General features: G+C 40.8%; 1 pseudogene; it reads right to left on the minus strand.

Moving 5' to 3' along the window:
• Positions 1-2124: 2124 nt before the first annotated feature.
• Positions 2125-4400, minus strand: LOC125314950 (annotated as a pseudogene).
• Positions 4401-5133: the final 733 nt, after the last annotated feature.

The following is a 5133-nucleotide window of genomic DNA, read 5'->3' on the forward strand; positions in this document are numbered from 1 at the left end:
CAAAAACTCAACCACAGTCAGGCAATTGATAAACATGAGCATCCCCGATAGCATGGACAAAATCGCCGGGATAAAGATTTGCAGAAGAAAAACTTGAAATAAGGAAAGAAAACAGAGAGAATTTGGGGAAAATGAAACCAAACATATCTAACTTGCGCAAAATGTGGCAAGGTGGAAGTGACATCAGTTTTAAATCAGAAGGATTCCAAGCAGAGAGTATAATTCAACGATCGCATGGATTATTCTTGATCTTGTAAAAAACATCCAACAACTGATCAAGTCCTTGGCTGGTAGGTCAGCGTGCAGATTACTGTACCAGTGACATACGAATGTCATTAAATATATATTGCCGCAACGAGTGAAAACTGATCAACTACATCAAAGCAAACCAACCTAGTACCAAAATGCCGCCACCGAAAGCCATAAGCTGGTCCTAAGTCACCTTCTTCTCAATCTTCCAGACCAAGTTTAAGATAGACAGGACAAATTTCATCAAGGTAATGAAAAAAATAACCATACATATTTGCTTCTCATGAATCGGATGCGAAATGGTCAAGGCAGCCTCTAGATGCATTGCCATCCGATATAAGAATGCCCTTTCCCTGAAGAAACTGTCAGAAAATGGGCATTCTCAAATTAGTCTTACGGAGTCATCCCAACATTAGACAGTAAAAAGAGAGTTTCTTAAAGGATGACAGATACAACCTGAATAATCTTCCAAGGGATACTTGTGCAGGAAACCAATTACATGTCCCAAGTAAGAGCGAAGGCGAATAAGCCCATATGGGAGTAATCAAATCAATCCACTTTTCTTCAAAGTGTCACTTTAGATCATTGAATTGCAACTTCAGCAACCGTGCATATTCACTTTAAGTATTAAAATTTCCCAACTCAAGTTCATGCAGTCACACTGCAGTAAAACATACATAAAGGGCCTACTGATCAACGAGCATCATTGTCTCTCAAAATACATGTTTCACATTCTCAGGGGTGATATTTTTTAGCGAATTATAAACATGACTGCAGTTTCAACTTGTAGGTCCAAATGATACGTTTAAAGTTCCTTGACCAATGATTCTTACTTGACACTAACAGGCTGTTGCTTCATTGGTTGTGACATAGAGTCTCTGTATTTCCTTGGAAAATATGTCAAATCAGTTTTTATAGTCAGCTAGGTTAAGATTCTTACAGGTTGTCTTCGTGATCTAATTTTGGGAGGAGACATGTTTGTTTCAAATCTAAATTAAGAGCATGATGTATGCTTGATAAGCATGGTTTCCAATAGATATCTTCCTGCAAGACGCATGGCGAAAAATATTAACTGAGTTTGACCAAAAAGTGTGGTGGAAGCTGAAACATAGGTGGTCTTATTAAATGGTTTTACTTGTAATTACTTCACACCAAAACTAAGCCAGACAGTTCTACAGAAAAAGGCGGAAATTTGCTCGACAGTAAAAGGTTGTAAAAACTCATGATGTCGAAATGTTTAAAAATTTCCCCAACATATTAGGAATGAGTAGGATATCAAGCAAAACATGTGACTTAGAAAAATTAGTAGGGGAATGCGATTGCTGTAATGGTCAACCTAGCAGCACTTTCAATTGATTAATCAAAGGGAGCACAGGTAGTACTAGTACTACAGACAGTTGTTGGACAAACGCTGTTCAGCAATTTTGTTGAATAATTGAGGCTGAAATTGCAATCTCTTATTCCTAAAAGTAGGAATAGTTTGCAATTCAATTACACCTTCCATTAAGATGACAGATAGACTACGGCAACAGTCAGTAACAGTTCACAGAAAAAGAACAATTCATTTGCTTTATAGCTTGTATAGAGTTAAGAACCGTGAGAAAATGAACAGCAGTAATTTAAAAAATGCAACCTCTGCAGAAAACAATGACCTTGGCATTTGTAGAACCACTTATGAATCACAAGAGTTCTTCAATAACTCCGTGCCAAAATGCTTTTGTTAAAACCAATCAGTAACGATATCTCAGTCACTAGACTTTAGAATGAAAGTTTTCCACTTCTCATGAATGATTTTTACAAGAAGAAGATAACGAAGAGGTAGACCAGCTTGAAGCAGCAAAGTTTTTGCGCAGATTGAACCTTTTTTGCAGAAAGAGAATAAATAGAGTGATTCCTACTAGATAGAAGAGATCTGCCAGATAGAATACAATGTAACAGCTCACAAGATATTCATGGTTTACAAAACACACCTGACGTCCAAATTTCAGCTCGGTTCCGGTTTCAGCCGTCTTCCTTTGGAGTGCCATCTAACAGTACATCCTCGACTAATCTCAGCTACAGGTACTCTTCATGTCTCTGAAAAATAATGTTCAGTAGAAAGGCAAAATTATTGACCTCAAACTTAATAGAATCTGTCTTACCATAGAAGATCATACAATTTATCTGGCACAAAAATATACTGCAGAACATCCTACGAAGACATAAGTAGCAATTGGATGTTGTTTTCAATGACGGGAGAGGACAAGTACCATGGATGAAAGACAGATGTATCAACCATGGGCAAAAAAGTGTCAAATTCAACTGGTGCCTCAATTTCAGTTATGTGGATAGCATCACATCCAGGACCATTGAGAGCTTCCCTGCACCAAAAGAGAAAGTCACTAATGGGAGAAAGAGGAGAACCCATATGCAACTGTAGTTATGAACAAACATTGCGATAACTCCGGCCACTGCCAATGACAAAAACTTTCTCAATTGATAAACAATGAGGAGATGAAGCGAACAAATCCAAGGCAGTACACATGCTTCCACATTTAATGACATTCTCTGCAGTTGCAATATCAAAACTCCTACAATGAGTGAGAACAACATTGAGGTGGCCAGGTAGAGGCCCATGCTCAGCAGGAATACTTTCCCATGTTGTTCTACCCGTTATGACTGCATTCTTTCTCCCAGGATCAATTGATGAGAGAATAATGCTCTTAAAAAAATTGAGATCACAGGGCAGCCTCCGGGGAATTTTTCCATTCTTGCCTATACCCATATCTCAAGTTGCAGCAACAACTTGGTAAGTCCTATGGGAATCAGATGGAGTCCCATTGCAGCTGCTGTTAGAAAGGGTCACTGAGACTTCACCGGCCACTACAGAACTCAAAGGCTGAAAACAACCAAAAGATAGCGGCTTGAAGTAAAGGCTGCACAGCCAACTTCTTTGGAAGTGTGGCAGAACCTGAAAACTGTTTAGAAAGAAGATAGCTACCATTAGATTAGAAATGCAGATAAATACGACATCAGCAGAGAAGTTATATCTCTAAAACCTAAAAAGAACAGTTGAAAGCCTGAAAAGCTGTAAGGTATAGTGGTAACACAAGCATCCCTGAAATCCATGACACTAGCAGCTGAAAAATATGGCCACAGATCATTACATCCGAAAAAAGTGGTGAACGTTCATGCAATACAATAAATCAACCAAGCTGTACAAATGATCAAACATAGAAATCCTCCTTGCTAAGCAGGACTTCTCCCGCATCACTTGCACTTAACTCGACATCATGGTGGAAAATTCCAAATCCCAGTGCCTCTCTTTTGGGATCACATAGAGGCAGTGTAACCATATGAGGCGAAGATTCATCTTTCAACTTTCAGGCAAAAGCATCTGTTTGAATAGTCCTCAAAATTATTTCTCACAGGGATCAATTTCAAAGATCCCATCAGCGGGAACAATATTTTCAGAGAGCAAGATGCAGCACAAAAGAGAAAGGAGAAACATTATGAAAGAGTCTTCCCTGGTTTTGTTGGATGATCGCCATACGTTATGGCAAAAAAAGTGTGTTTGTGTGGGTTTGGTGTGGGGGGGAGGAGGAGGAGGACGGGGTGGGGTGGGGTGGGGTGGGTTGGGGTGGTGTTGGGTGGACACTTACACCTACTGCAAGCCAATTTCAATATCAAATTCTCACAGATCTTCCCATGAAACTCACTCTGAACATTCCTAATCATGGTACTTTCCCCCTTAACTCTATGCCAAGACCAAACTACAAACATGAGTTACGCAGATGATGGCACTGAAATACCCAGCATTGAATACATAAAGACAGAACAACCGTCGAAAGTGAAAAAAAGCAAATCGCTCCAAAGAAAAACAGAACGGGTTAAATGACATAAACCCAGAAAAATCCAAAATGCAGAGCGAAATGCTCACCGATCTGGACCTGAACATCCAAATTTTGAATCCGCCGTGAAAGTGGACGCACAGGAACAACCAATTGGAGCGACCTCAGCCGGGTTTCACTACCAAGAAACGAGCAAAAAGTAAGGGCTTTTTTCCCCTTGCAGAACGTCATTCGTCCAGTTATAATAGACAAGACACTGGATACAAATATGAACGGAAAATCCGGCAGTTATGATAGACACTACGCTAACTCAAATCCTTAACCTACAAAACGTAATAAAACTTTCTGGGAGGTGATTGTAGGCAAGAAGATGACAAGCATGAAATATAACTTGTAAATCCCTGCCTACTGTTTCCTTTATTTCTTCTTGTGCCACTAACAATGACTGGCTGAACACCACCTAGTACTACAATTCACACATGAAATGGGTGTCGGCAACCGTACTCGGCAGAATCGCTCTTCGTCGACGGCGGAACAAACGGACAAATGCGAGTACTAGAATCCTTTGCTTGAGCTTCTGCATAAGACTCCACAAGTGAGCTGGAAAGAGCAGTATCAACATCGGCAAACAGAGGAGAAAGAAGGAGAGGCCTCGGAACAACAAAGACGTAAGCAAAGCTATAGAGAGGGAAAACGAAAGGATCCTCAGGAAGAGAGAGACGCGGGCACCGCAAGCAGTACGAATGGCCGGCAGAGGAGCAACGAGTGGAAGGGACAAGGAGCAGTAGAGAAGGAGAGTGAAGATGGAGAGGAAGATGGTGATGGGGTGGGCGTCAAACGGAGAATCCGGCGTGCCCTGATACTTCATGGCAACGAAGTTGACCAGAACTGGGACGATGAAGGAGACAATGGCGTCCATGTCGTTCCATCGATCACGCGCGAAAATTGGCATTCTTGAATGTGGACAGATGAGGAAAACGGGAAGGAGAGACAGATTTGCGAGAGCAGAGCGAATACCTGAAGAATGGAGTGTGTTGACTTTTGAGATTATGTT

This window comes from Rhodamnia argentea, chromosome 5 (assembly GCF_020921035.1).
Source record: "Rhodamnia argentea isolate NSW1041297 chromosome 5, ASM2092103v1, whole genome shotgun sequence".
NCBI classification, from domain to species: domain Eukaryota; kingdom Viridiplantae; phylum Streptophyta; class Magnoliopsida; order Myrtales; family Myrtaceae; genus Rhodamnia; species Rhodamnia argentea.